General features: G+C 37.3%; 1 protein-coding gene and 1 long non-coding RNA gene across 3 annotated transcripts in view; both read right to left on the bottom strand.

The window, feature by feature from the left end:
* ncapd2 (non-SMC condensin I complex, subunit D2) overlaps positions 1 to 2526 on the bottom strand; it is a 46664-nt gene extending 44138 nt beyond the window's left edge. The window contains exon 1 of the mRNA XM_035945198.2: positions 2388 to 2526. The gene's annotated coding sequence lies outside the window, so the exon portion shown is untranslated. The remainder of the gene's footprint in view (positions 1 to 2387) is intronic.
* Positions 2527 to 9119: 6593 nt separating this feature from the next.
* On the bottom strand, positions 9120 to 14804 carry LOC129349596 (uncharacterized). 2 transcript variants are annotated; one of them, XR_008602654.1, is made up of 3 exons: positions 14726 to 14804; positions 10534 to 10682; positions 9120 to 9616 (listed from the first exon to the last, which is right to left on the bottom strand). It is a non-coding gene; the product is annotated as an uncharacterized LOC129349596 (long non-coding RNA). The 2 variants fall into 2 exon arrangements; XR_008602653.1 differs by lacking the exon at positions 14726 to 14804 and having other exon boundaries at positions 10534 to 14719.
* Positions 14805 to 14814: the final 10 nt, after the last annotated feature.

The raw sequence follows: 14814 nt of genomic DNA, 5'->3' as shown, positions 1-14814 counted from the left end.
ATAGCAAGAACGTAAACAAAACCCAGTCATCAGCCGATTTACTCAAAGAGGACAGGAACACATGGAGCTACTGAAAGTCAGGCGTGAATATCTGGAATTTAATAATAATAATACCAGTAATAATAATAATAATAATAATAATAATAATAATAATAATAATAATAATAATAATAATAATAATAATAATAAGAAGAAGAAGAAGAAGAAGAAGAAGAAGAAGAAGAAGAAGAAGAAGAAGAAGAAGAATATATGTGAACACATACGTTTGTGACGAATTTGACTCTAATTAGCTCTCAAAGTACTGACAAAATAAAACACACATGCATTTAAACAAGGACAACTGGTTATGGAGGGAAAATGAGTGTTAAACAGCTGTGTAAAATTACAGGTATGTAATAAAATTTTTACAAGACTTCAGGTTTCAAGACTTCAAATGCAAAACTATGCAGTTAAAGTGATGCTGAGTTTTAGTGCAAAATGACAGTGAACCTCAGTTTAAATAAAGTTATTAACAATAAATACCGAGTTACTGACAACTTATATACACGAGGAAAAGTTACCAGCTCCTGGAATTAGCAGCATCAAGAAAAGAACGCAAATCATTAAGAAAAAATATGCTTAAAAGGAGATTGCACTGTAATAAAAGAACTGATTATTGTAATATGTAGTATGTACATGGTGCAAGTATCACATAGCAGCTTCTGTACAACAACAACAACAGCATAATAGTGTTTTTACTACTTTATTAGATTTATTTTATTAATGATAATGTTACGGCCCCAGAGCCTCTGTCTGTTGCTGCTCTTCTTACAGGTCTCTGGCTGGGCGGAGCTGGAATCACCTAACCAGCCACACCTGGGAAGTGCACCAGGCTACATCAGCCAGCTGGCTGAGCCAGTGCGCTCTGCTCTCTGCTGTGCCTCTGCCTTCGGGTCTGCTTTGCCACTGCTAAGCTCCTCACTGCTCCTCTCCAAACCTACAGCCAACCATGTGGTCCTTGGTGGTATTTGGTTTTGTTTGACACAGGCACACGCACTACACATTTTCCACTACCACCACACACCCTCACACACTACTGATCCCCCACTAACACACCCCATAAGTTTCTTTATCAATAAATAACCTTCTGTGACACTTAAACCTCTGTGCTGTGCATTTCCTCCTTTGTTGCGGCATTCAGAGCCGGTCGCAACAGATAATAATTATTATTTTGATAAAAAGAATAATAACCTCTTAAAAGATAGATAGACAGACAGACAGATAGACAGACAGACAGACAGACAGACAGACAGACAGACAGACAGACAGACAGACAGACAGACAGACAGACAGACAGACAGACAGACAGACAGACAGACAGACAGACAGACAGACAGACAGACAGACAGACAGACAGACAGACAGACAGATAGATAGATACTTTATTAATCCAGAGGGAAATTCAAGTGCTCTGAGGTGCTAAAAATAAGAGGATATTCAGGAAGATCATTGAACAACAGGAGGTTAGTGAGCACAAACAGAAAGAAAAGACCAGGGAAGCAAATATTTACAAAATAAGTCAATGAAACAAATAAAGTAATAAAAGCACCATTATGTTATTGTCAGAAGCTGCTATGTGACACACCATATATATACTACATAATACAATAATCAGTTCTTTTTGTTGCAGTGCAATCTCCTTTTAAGCATATTTTTCTTAATGATTTGTGTTCTTTTATCGATGCTGCTAATTCCAGGAGCTGTTAAATTTGCCTCGAGTATATAAGTTGTCACTAACTCTGTATTTATTGTTAATAACTTTATTTAAACTCAGGTTCACTGTCATATTTTGCACTAAAATTCAGCATCGCTTTAACTGCATAATATTGCATTTGAAGTCTTATTTTAAATATTATTTTTAAATGTTAATGTTTTTTTAACTTGTACCTGTAATTTTACATAGTTGTTTAACACATATATTCACTCCAAAACCAGTTGTTTTTATTTTGTCAGTACTTTGAGAGCTAATTAGACACCAGAGTCAAATTCCATGTGTGTTGACATATGTACTGGGTCCGTGTATATTTTGGCAATTGGATTTTCCGTTCTGAAACGGGTATTGAAAAACATAAAACGAGTGGTTATTTGATTTTCATTTTAAAATACAAAAAATAAAATTGAAATACAAGGCGCTTTTCCTTTTCATGATCAAAAAGGGATATACAAAGTTTTTAAAATGCTTTGATTTTCATTTTATACTTAGAATAACAAAAAAATAAAATCAGTCAGCGACAGAAACGAGAAAAGGTCAGTTTTTTCATTTTCTGAGAGCGGAAGTGGTCATCAGCAAGTGTGGAGCATAGACTATATAAAGATGGACAGAGCGCCCGGGCTGGCAATGAGATTACCGTAAATTTTCACATGATGTTACAGCCACAGCTTAGGCTGTGAGCTGTGGCAGGACTCTCTCCTCCCTTGGCCTTCCTCTCTCTCCCCTACAGGTGTGTGTGATGCTGATGAGAGGTCCAGGTGTTTTCCATCTGCAATCAGTGGATCGTGTGCAGGTGGAGGCCGGCTAATCAGCTTCTGTGGCGTCCCTATAAAGACAGCGTGGTTTGATACTGGACCGTCTTCGTCCCTCCAGTCAGTGCTGTGAGCTAAACTATCTGAGCCGTGTTATTTTTTTTTTGTTCAACCACTAATTCTGTTTTCTTGTGTTCAGTGCTGATCTCTGCCTGCTGTTGGTTCCTGATTCTTCCAGTTCTCTGGTCCGCCATCTGGTCCTCCGTTCTTCTCCGTGGATTCTGTTGGATTGAGGAAATTGGCCCTCGTCAGTTACCACCAGGATAACATCAACCACAACACCTGGAGTGTCCGGATCCATCCTACCTCCCTCTCCTCCCGCCTCGCTTCGGACGCCATACCTTCCATCCTCGTGTCCGCCTATTGGAAGGAAGAACAAAGAAGAGACGAATTCCCCCGTGGACATTCCCCCTCCCTCTTCTAGAGTCAGTAAGGTTCTCCAGCCCTAGAGTCACCAGACGTAGATAATACCAATCTGTTTTTGTCGGGTCTTAACCTTTGGCGCATTCAGGTTAGAGCTTTTGGGGTTTCAGTGCAGTTACTGGTTGTTTTGAGTTTGGTTAGTTGGGTTTCCTTAATTGTTTTCCTGCCTTGGTTTTACCAGTAGTGGGTTAATTGTAGTTTTGGGTTTTTGTTTTTAGTCCTCCTTACCTCTAGAGGCGCTTATGTTCAGTTTTTTTCCTAGTAACTTTTAGTTCGGATCGGTAGTTCCGGTTTTTGGTACGTGTATGTTCCTAGAGTCTGTAAATAAAGCGTTTTAAACGCAAATCCTTCTGCTCTCTCATTTTCTGCTATTGAGCCTCTGGCACCCGCCGTAACACATGAAGCACCCTGTTATTCATTGATTACACTGACATTTTACACACTATTTTTGATTCTCACGGTCATATGGGACAAAGTTGTGTCCCATATGGGACACGTAATTTTGTTGCTCAATATGGGACAATTCCATTTTTCAAGGGACGGTTGGCAACCCTACAATCTCATAGTTTCCACAAGGTTGCAGTGAATATGCCGGATTTAGCACAAGGCTAATTTCCATCCGTTGTCCCACACATAAAGGGAAAATAAAAATACAGCATTACAGACATATAAAGGACAATACAGAAAAACAAAGACGACAACGCAGGTCGTAAACCCCAGCCAGACCCATTGAGTTCAGCCATCAGCCTTATTTTGAGCACTAATTCACCTTTCTGTCCTTCACTCGTTTCTTCACCATCAGCTTTACAAACTCTAAGATTAAACTCTCCACAAGGATCCAAAATAAGTTTACTTCTACATGAGAGCTTTAATTATTCTTCATCTACTTCCTGAAAAGTTTGGTCAATAAAAAAGACAAAAACTAATATTTTCAGCTGAACTAAAGACAGATTTTGGGATTTTTCTGCTCACATGTGTTGTAAACTTCCTCTTTCAAATAAATAGTCTCCTAACCCCCTGGAAACCAGCGTTTGTGCTGTTTTTGTGTTGCTCCTCGGCGACCCTAGACAGCCGGGCCATAATGTTTTTTTGAGCAACACACCATACTATGATGTTTTTACAATGATGGTTCTACTATGGAACCAGTTTGACATGTTCAGGTGTTCTTTGTGTGAAAACTCAGATTTCAGGTATCAGAAGGTGGTTTTCAACTTTCTTTGTTAACTTTCTGCTTCAACTTTAAACTAAATTTCCTTGTCTAACCCAGCCCTCTGGACTTCCAGGAAGCTGTGTTCCTATTGGCTGTCCAGGTGGCTGCTTGGTGTTATCAGGAACACCTGAGCAGCTCAGTGTCTTCCTGCTTTATTTAGCTGCAGACAAACATTTCCTCTGTTTCTCTTCATCACTGAACTGGGTTTGGCTCCGTTGCTTTAGTTTGTTCTTTAGACGTTGGCTTGCAGCTTCCAGCAGTAAAATAGACTTTAATGTGTTTCTTGGTGTGTTTTAGGGCTTTGTACTGGATAGTTGTCTTGGTAAATGTGGTTCTTTAGCCACAGTTAGCACATGGTGCTAATGTGTGCAGTGATTAGTGGATTTGGTGCAGCTGAGTTGTGTCTTTATCTTGGCTGTAGTGAGTCTTTAGAGGTTTTTGGTCAGACACATTCTGTATTCGTTTGTGAACCAAGGTTGGTTGTCCAGAAGGTAAGAGTTCCTGTCCTGATTCTCTGTTCTCAGAGGTTCTCTGGTAGGCTGTAGGAGACTTTAGCGTTTGGGTTGTGCTAGTTTGGTTTTTGTACGGTTTCATTTGGACGACTATCTTGAGGCCCCTCCATGTGGTTTAGTGAGGTTTTCTGGAACAGTTCTACAAAGCAACCTGCAGCAGAAGAGACTTTGAGAGTTTTTAGGAAGTTCTGGAGACCAGACTTTAGAGCAACAGAAACATTTGTCAGCAGTTTGAGCAGGAGAAGTATTTTAAATGATTTCCCATGTGAGCCCAAGAAGACTTCAATAAACTCCCTCCATCCCCTGGACACAACATATTTTGCTACGATGTAAATTTTTATTTTTTTTTTAATTTTATTGAGTTTTAATCATAGTTTCAGCATAGTTTGTTTCTCTTTGCTTGTTTAGGTTTGTCATCTGTGTGAAAGGTGCTACACAAATAAAGCTGAACTGATAAACTGAATAATTGACTAACTCATGATTGTGACAACAGAAGTATTTTCATTGTGATTTAAGGGTTTGTTTCATTTTTAAGGTTGGGGTTAAAATCTTGACAGAGAAAAAAGATTAAAGAAATAAACTACATTTAAAAAAAGCAATTAAAGGAAAAAAGCATTTAATAGAATAAAACTCTTACAAACAAAATTAAACATTAAATACAATTAAATTACATTAAACAAAAAATATTAAATAATTAAACAGAAGATACAAAACATCTAATTATGAAATTCAAATTTTTTTAACAAAAATTTACATTAAAGATGAAATATTTTAGATAAACATTTAAAAAATACAACTAAAATACAACTAAACAAGAAGAATATTAAACATTTAAAAAGATACAAAACATTTAATTAGATTATTAAACCTTTAAAAAGACAAAACATTTAATTAAAAAAACTACATGTTTAATTAGAAAATTAAATCTTAAAGTCAATAAAACTTTAAATAGGAATTAAACAGAAAATACAATGAAGGATTTAAAATCAAAATTAAACATTAAAAGGTGGTAATACATTTTACAAGAAATACCTTAACAAAGATTTAATCGAAAAATTAAACATTGGGACAGAAAAGGAAATTCTTCAAACAAGCCGATAAAACATTTGAAAAAACAACAAACATTAAAGTGACAAAACATTTGGAAATCAAATCAGACATTAGAAAAGAACAAAAGGTGAGAAAAGAGCAAAACTAAACATTTAAGAAGAATCAAAGTAAAGACAAAACATTTGAAAAGACAACAGTTAGACTTTAGACGATCAAATTAAACAGAAGAGACAATAAAACGATCAAAAAGAGCAAAAACAGAAAAAAGTCTTAAAGCGTTTTCTAGTCTGAAATGAAAACATCAAGTTGTTTCTTCAAACATTTCTTCTTTCTATGTTCTTGGTTTGATTGTGGCTAGATTTACTAAGAACTCATTTCAGAGAACTGCTTTCCAGATAAAGTCTACTAGAGGTTGAAGGCATTTATCAAACTAATGTTACCTTCTGATCTCCACAAACTTTACTGTTCAGTGAAGAGAATCAAAGTTTGTTGAGGATTTCTAAAAAACCCACAGGTGAAGGTCTGAGAAGAACTCAGATGGACGGTCTAAATGTGAAATCAAGACTCATGGTCACAAGTTTTAAGGCTTCTGTTAACCAGAAAGTTCAAACTAACAGAGAAGTACTGAGAAACTTTTAAAACTTCAGTCCTCAGAGTGTCTGAAGGTTCAAACTAACAGAGAAGTACTGAGAAACTTTTAAAACTTCAGTCCTCAGACTGTCTGAAGGTTCAAACTAACAGAGAACTACTCAAGAACTTTTAAGATATCAGTCCTTGGACTGTCTGAAAGTTCAATCTAAGAGAACTACTGTGGGACTTAGAAAATTTCAGCCCTCAGACTGTGTGAAAGCTCAGGTCCTGAGGACTCGGGAGGTGTGGAGGCTTTGGAAAGTCTTGGAACTGAGGGTTCCACCCTCCAGCACAAAGGCTGAAGTCCAACCTCCTGAGAAAAACGGTCGAGTCGAGACTCGAGTTAAAAAAAACCTCGAAAACAACAAAAAATAGATGATAAATGCGCAAAAAAAAGAAGAATTAGTATCTGAGCGAATAGCTCAGGGGGATAAGAAGAGGACTACCAAGTGGAAGGTCGTAGGTTCAAGACCCGCCACTGGCAGTTTTCTTTCTTTGTCTTTGTCAGGATTTTGATAAAATTTAAGAAGTGTCTGGTCTTGAACCAGCGACCTGCAGCTCCATAGGTAAATCCTTAACTCACTGAGCTACAGATCAGATACAAAGAAAGAAATTCGTCGTCCCTTTGGCATCGTAGTTCCTCAAGTGACCACATGGGTGGAGCCAAGGCGGAGTCTGGGTGGAGTCAGGGCGGAGAGTAGGCGGGGAGATGGGTGGCGGCCTCCCCCCTCTACTCCCCCACCTCCCCCCACCACCCACCACACCTTCCCCCGCCCAACGAGTTCTTCGAGTCTCCACGAGTTCTTCGAGTCTCGACAGGTTTTCCCGAGTTTCTGGAGTTTCCACCAGGTCGGAGGCAGAACAAGTTGTCATGAAGAGGTGTTGAAGTCGGCCAGGATGGACTGATTTTTTACAGCGACTAGAAGGAAGACCACTAGAAGAGCAGGTCTTTAACCACCATCCATAAAATCCATGGAGTCGCTCCAGAGAAATGAAGGAAGGTCAACTTTTATCAACCTCCATCCAGATGTTCAACTTCATATCTTTACTTGGACATTTTTAGCACCACAAACCTTTAGTATCACACTTTATTATCATTTATTAGGACTTTCATGGAATCCACCAGCAGATTTAGTTTTTGTTGACAAACTTTATTCTTGTCGTCGTGGGACTGCAGTATTTAAAACTCTTCCTTCTATTTGACCTCACGTTTATTAGTTTTAGTGGAGAAACTTATTTTAATTGTCCATTAGTCTCTTAAAAACCAAATAATAAATTGGATTAGTCAAGAGGTTTAAATTTCTTACTTTGTCATATTTTAAATATGACAAAAAATATATAAAAATAAAGTGTCTTGAGACAATTTGACCTGTAATTGGCATTATATAAATAAAATTGAATTCAAATTGTATGTATCTTGTAATGTTGGAGTAATTCAGCCATACATGTTGGAAAACACATTTTCTTTGTCCATTAATCTGTTGATTTTTTTCTCCAGTAATTCATTTCTTGTTTTGGTTTATAAAATGTCAAACCCAAATATATTCAGTTTACTGTCATAAAACCAAAAAGATTTATATTCATGATGCAGGAATCAGGCAGCTTTTCACTTTTTATCTTAGTTTAGTCAGAAAGATAGTTGATAATGTGTGAATTGTTGCAGCTTGTGAGCTGTAGAAGGTTTTAATCTTTGGGGCCGAATGTCAAAAAACATTTAGAAACCAACATAAACAAAACACTCAACAAAGATTTGAACATCATTAAAGGGAAATCCAACTTTTGCATGACAATGTCTAATTAAAGGACATTTATTTCCAATGTAAATGTGTGATATTCATCCTCTGGAGCTTTCTCTTCACATCGTCTTCCACCTGGACTGGTTTGGTCGGGAGCATGTGCAACAAACATTTGAAAAACTGCACTTTAACATCAATGAATGACACTGAAGTTTAATCTCTACATAAATGAGACTGAGTCTGGATGTGCTGCTCTGTCATTAACTCCTAAGTTTAGGGAAAGTTCAAACAAGAGGACAGTTCAGATCAGACTTGAGAATGAGCTTATCTTGAACAAACATCTCAGACTTTCTGAGCTTCAGCACCTCTAGAAAGATATTTTAACAACAAGCAACTCAAGAGATGCACAAGTTGGAGAGAGTTAGCTTTAGCTGAGCCAAAGAACATGTGGGACGCTAACCTAGCAAACATTTTAGACTTTTCTCTGTGAATTCTGAGAAATAATTTACTATTTAATGACAGAGCTACACATCTTAACTCAGTCTCATGAAAACAGACTCTAATTCAGTGTCATCCATCCATATTAAAGTGCAGTTACCCAAAATGTTTGTTGCATGAGCTCCAACAAAACCTGTCCAGGTAGAAGGCCACTTTGACAAACAGGAAGTGGAAGATTCCAAGCAGATTTATAGAAGGGGGAACCGAACTGTACTAAGTGTGGTTGAGTATAGAGGGGTGTTATGTGGGTTTTTAAGGCTGATAATGATTATTAGTGAGACATCTGGAGTAGATATTCATTTGCAGTGAATGAAAGTATTTAAAACCTTGGACTTAAACTTAGAAGAGCACAAACTCTAACAGAAAACTTTGTTGATACGTTTTTGTTTTGTTTACAGATGTTAAGTTAAAGGAGTTTTATTCGTGAGGTATAACCAATCAAATCACTCCAGAAGACAGAGCGACCACAGGTAGATAAAGGTTCAGAGCCAAAGTAGCGCCATTTTTAAATGTATTTATTACCATAAATCAGTCAAAAATAAAATACTGATAATCAGTAAATCAGTCAGCCCACAATTACTACAATTCTACAATGTATGTCTCTTTCCTTTGACTTGTTATTTGTACAATATACGATGTATATGACGGTGTTTTTTCATACCAAAGGCTCTACTATGATGTTTTCTAAGAGACATACGATGCTACTCTGGTTGTTCTGGCTGCTGCACTCCTCCTCTGTTGTTTTCTGTATTGTACTCAGCTGCATGCCTTCGTCCACCAGGCCTCCGTTGACTCGTCCCGCCTGCCGTCTCTGGAGCTGAAGCTGGATTGGAACAGACCAAAGTACAGTCCAATCACGATGCCAGCTGCCTCTCAAAAGGCTCCTTCATCTGGCAGGTGGCAGCACTTCTTCTGAGGGGAAGCTGAGCTGGCCCAGCAGAACTTTGGAGATGTGTTCCAGTGGTTGGTGGATGTGTGGGGAGATAGAGAGGGACCTTTGAATTGTTCACAAAGGAAAACAGGGAACCCATTGGTAGTTTTAGTTTAGGGTGCTACTGCGGTGTGTTTTTGGGTTTTAAGAGGTGAACAGGAAGAGTTTTTTTTCCTATTGATTATCTTTTACTTTGTTCCTGGTTGGAATGCCCATCAATGTCAACATGAAGTTCACTTTTAGTTCTGTTTATTTATTTTTATTTTACTAACACCCATTTGCTTTTAACCCCCTCACATGTTGTGTTGTTGTAAACTTACTCTTTCAAATAAATTCTCGTCTAACTCTCTGGAAACCAGCATTTGGACTGTTTTTGTGTTGCTCCTCACCTACTTCAGACAGCCGGGACATAAGGTTTTGTGAACTAAAGGCTAAACTATGACGTTTTCAGAGCGACATGCTAAACTACAGGCTTTTTTAATTGACATATTACTATGACGTTTTTTGTTTTAGTTTTTTTTGTTGTTTTTTAGCAACATATTATAAGAATTTGAACAGTTTTAAAAATTACTATACTTTTACTTGTGCAATGAAATTCTATGGCATTTTTTAGACGACATATTATACTCTGATGTTTTCTTGAATAACATACTATTTTGACAATATATTGCACTATGACATTTTTTGAACTACATATTGTACATGACAATTTTAGGCAGCATACTATCATTCTGCACTTTTTGAACCACATAATAATCTATGGGGTTTTTTTTGCCGACATGCTGTACTATGAACTACAGGCCATACTATGTTATTCTTGAAAAGTATACTATACTTTGACATTTGCTGAACTACATCCTATACTATGGCATTATACACAGAGTGCTTTGGTTACATGTTGATTTATAATCTAGATGTTTTTCTGTTTTGTTTTTTGACAGGATTACCACAGACCTGACCGTGAACACTGTTGATACCCACCTGAGGGAGACGCTGTCTAAGATCTCAAGGCTGCTTGGTCGTGGTCTTTCTGGTCCTGCTCCAGAACGCCTTCATCAACTATGTCTTCTTTTGAAGAGGCCCTCAGATGCTGCAATCTCTGATCTTCAGGAGGAACTTCTACTTTCACTCTGTAACGAGACCGCGGTTATTTTAAAGACCCAGCTCCCGGCGGCTTTGAGTGAAAATTTAACATCCATCAAAATGGAGCTACAGACAGTTAAATCTGAGCTGTCGGTCAGTATTTCAAACATCAAGTCCGACCCAGCTGTCCTAAAGCACGCTGTGGGAGAAACGGAAACTTCACTCTCCACATCACCGACGGCATCGTCACACTCCAAAGCAGAGCACCTGTCTGCTGGACTTTTAAAAGTGGACAATAAATGTGAAGAATGTGAGCAGCAGCAGCCTGTGAGCAGCGGAACAGATGTGATCAGAAAGAAGTCATTTTCTTTTTTCGTTTCTTTCTGGTTGACTTGATGCTGTCAGATGCAGATGTTGGAGCTGATTCTGATCTTTCAGGATAAAAAGCTGCTTTTCCTTCACAGACTTTTCAGGAAATTATTCTCTCAGGTTTTCTCTGCTATTTATATTTTTATTATCTGTGATTATTTCATTATTTCATTATTGTAGAATAAAGTTTGAGGCATAAAGACTCATTTTGCTATTTTATTCCTGAAATCTTTGATGTAGCAGAACTAAACTTCCATATTCCTTCTTGTACTTCTGATACTAGAACTAAACGTATCTTCAACACGGATCATCTGGTTTTAATGAATCAGCAGCAACATCACAACAACAAATGAGACAATTTTCAACAAATTCGTGAAACTGATGTCATTTAAAACTATCAGAGTCTGTTTTAGTGTCAAATTAAAGCTGATTACTGACAACTAGAACATTAATGTTACTGTTTTAATCACATTTAAGTTTCCTGAACGTTACATTAACGTCAACCAGCCCCAGTTTTATGAACTTAATGAACCACATTACAGGAACACAACACACTTCAGCTGCTGACAGGAAACAACACAAACATCGTTAGCTTGATGCTACATTTAGCTGCTAATCAGGACTGGTCAGCTAGCTCGGTTAGCATCGCTAATTCTCATTAAAGCTAATATTCACTGGATGCTAACGCTCTTCTCTGGTCAACACACACAAATAAACTCCACCAACTCCTGGGGTTCACTGCTCACATTATATCTGACTCTGAAGTTGAACATAAAGTTCATTAAAACCAGCACCGATCAGTAAATTATCGTTTATTACCGACCAGCTGTCAGAGTCCTTCAGTGTCTGTTGTCCAATCAGCCGAAGGACTGAATTACTGAACTGAAAACTGATTAAAACACAACAACGGACAGTAAAACTGTCTGTGGAAAATATGCTGCTGCTCCACTGATAAATACCAACAAACTAAAACAAACTTGGTGGAAGTGTTGCTTTTAGTGATTTTTTAATAAATAGCAAATATGAGGCTTTTATTTTTCTGGAAGTAAAAGGAAACGTTGCTTATCCGTACTTTTGCTAACTTTAACTTAACTTTAGCTGCACTTTAACCATGTTCTAACTGATAGATTACTTTTTAAAATATTAAAATAGCTGCACTTCCTTTGTATATTTGGTCGTTTCTTATGTTGCTGCTGTTTCATTGCAAATATATTTTAATAATATCACTTTAAATACAGATAATTGAAAAGAAAAAAATGGCTCTGAAATATTCAATGAACTGATATGTCATCTAGTGTTAAACTGAATAAGAATTCTTAATAATATAAAATGTAACTGACTGAGCTGTATTAATTAAATCAAAATATTTCAAATTGAAAGAAACACAACATTGACTGAAAGATTTCAATTAAACTTTAAATTCATTTACCTAAGAAAACCATCCTTTAATGTCTTACCTTAAAATGACCTACATTTTTAAAAAATATAGCTGTAAAGCAAAAGTTTCACACTAAAGATGAATCACTGATGAACATTTAATTGCTCAGCAGATATTCAGGACTACTGACAAGACAGAACCTTAATCTCACTGTTTTAATCACATTTAGGTTTTCTAAACGTTACATTAATGTGAACCAGTGTCTCCATGAACAGTTTTATTAACTAAATGTACCACATTACAGTAACACAACACACTTCAGCTGTTTACATGACACAACACAAACATCGTTAGCTTAATGCTACGTTAGCTTTAATCAGGCTACAACTGAGCAGCTAGCTCGGTTAGCATCGCTAAAATCAAAACTAATATTTACCAGATGCTAACTCTCTTCTGTGGTCAACACACACAGAAATAAACTCCACCAACATCTGGACTGCATGACACACATTACATCTGACACTAAAGCTGCATATAAAGTGCATTAAAAGCGGCACCGATACAAAAATAAACATTAACTTACCGAACTATCAGAGTCCTTTCAGTGTCTGCTGGTAGAATCAGCTGAAGGTAGAAAACTGGTTAAAACAAGCCAACGGGCAGGAAAACTGTCTGTGGAAAACGTTCTGCTGCTCCACCGATAAATAAACCAACAGTTATTATATCAGAATTAATCCAAACGAGGAGAGCAGAGTCTCTGCTGCCTCCTCCATAGGACCTGTCAATCATTCCAGCCCTGACTGTCAATCAAGTAGTCCCGCCCCCTGGCTTCGCAAAACTTTAACACGCTAGAAAAATTCAGTATTGATTTATTTTAAGATCGGCCACCTGATCTCTCATTTTGACCATAAAAACTAACGAAAATAAATATATCCAGTCTATGCACCGTACTCTGTTTAGCTCTACACTTGCTGATGACCACTTCCGGTCTCAGAAAATGAAAAAACGGACCTTTTTCCGTTTCTGTCTGACTGATTTTACTTTTTTGTTATTTTAAATATGAAATGAAAATCAAAGCATTTTTAAAATTTCGTATATCCCTTTTTGATCATGAAAAGGAAAAACGCCTTGTATTTCAATTTTAATTTTTGTATTTTAAAACGAAAATCAAATAACCACTCTTGTTTTTCAATACCCGTTTCAGAACGGAAAGTCCAATTGCCAGATAAATACACGGACCGTACTGTCAGTACAGCTGATTCAGATTCATTGTTCTATAACAATGAGGACGTAGATCTATTCTATTCTATTCTGTGTTTTTGTTTTAGGTTTGTATCTTTCCTATTTTATTGCCTCCAGCTACAGTTTCTCTCCAACACTGTGGAGAATTTCGCTGTCCAAGACGTCGCCTCTTACTTTAATTCTTCACGACACTCTGAAGATGTTCTTGCTCTTCAGCACGACACATTAATGACTTAGAACTGAGGCCACAGAGGTGCAGCACAGAATGCTAAACTTAATGTTACAACTTCCGGTGCAATACTACATTTTAATGTGCGACATCACTTTACTGCCTCTGGATTATTGCCAGTGTTACCTTTTACCTTTCTACTCTTGTCTTATTTCATCCTACTCATTGTTAATTTCAGTAATGAATCATTCTTAAAAAAATCTTTTAGTTTTTCTATCAGGCCTTGACATTTAATCTGTTGTTTTTATGAACCTTGTCTGGCATCAGTATTTCACCAGATAGTCTTATCTTTTCATGTTTGCAAATGAAGAGTTTTTCATTTCATTAGTTTGCTTTGGGGGGAATAAAGTGTTGTCCAGGTGTACAAATATATTGACTTTGAGTCCTGAGCAGAATTTTCAGCTACTGTGCTTTCTTTTAATGCAAATAAGCGGCTTGCCGCTGCAACTTTTTTGTGTCTGTGTTGGATTATGGCGATTTGGATGGTTGACACTGTTCACCAGCTTCTTTGATGTTTATTACTAAGTGTCGACGTATCACTGCGAGCTCTAGGGACGGCCTGCTTTAGCCACAAGAAGGATCCATTATTGGTATACTTTCATATCTAAGGCAATACTTGGACTACTGCCCGCCTACATTTGCTCCTTAACTGCATAGAAAAGTTTTGATCGTCACTCTCTCCCTTCACAAGATCATTGGTTGCTTTCTGTTCCATAAAGGTTTTTGTTTAGTTGGCACCTTTTGCATGGAATATGTTGCAGAAAGACTGGGAAGTAACCGAGTTAATCTCATTGAGCGCTTTTAAATCCAAACTGCAGATAGGATAACGTTATTTCTTTTACACCGACAAATCAAAGTAAAGATGGTTTTACCTTAGCTGACATGTTTCAACTGCAACTGCAGTCTTCTTCAGAGCGTCATCTGACGTGTGCTGACGTGTCCTTTTTATCAGGTGACCGGT

Source organism: Amphiprion ocellaris, chromosome 9, assembly GCF_022539595.1.
Source record: "Amphiprion ocellaris isolate individual 3 ecotype Okinawa chromosome 9, ASM2253959v1, whole genome shotgun sequence".
In the NCBI taxonomy this organism is placed as follows: Eukaryota; Metazoa; Chordata; class Actinopteri; family Pomacentridae; genus Amphiprion; species Amphiprion ocellaris.
This window is presented reverse-complemented; position numbering and strand designations above follow the sequence as displayed.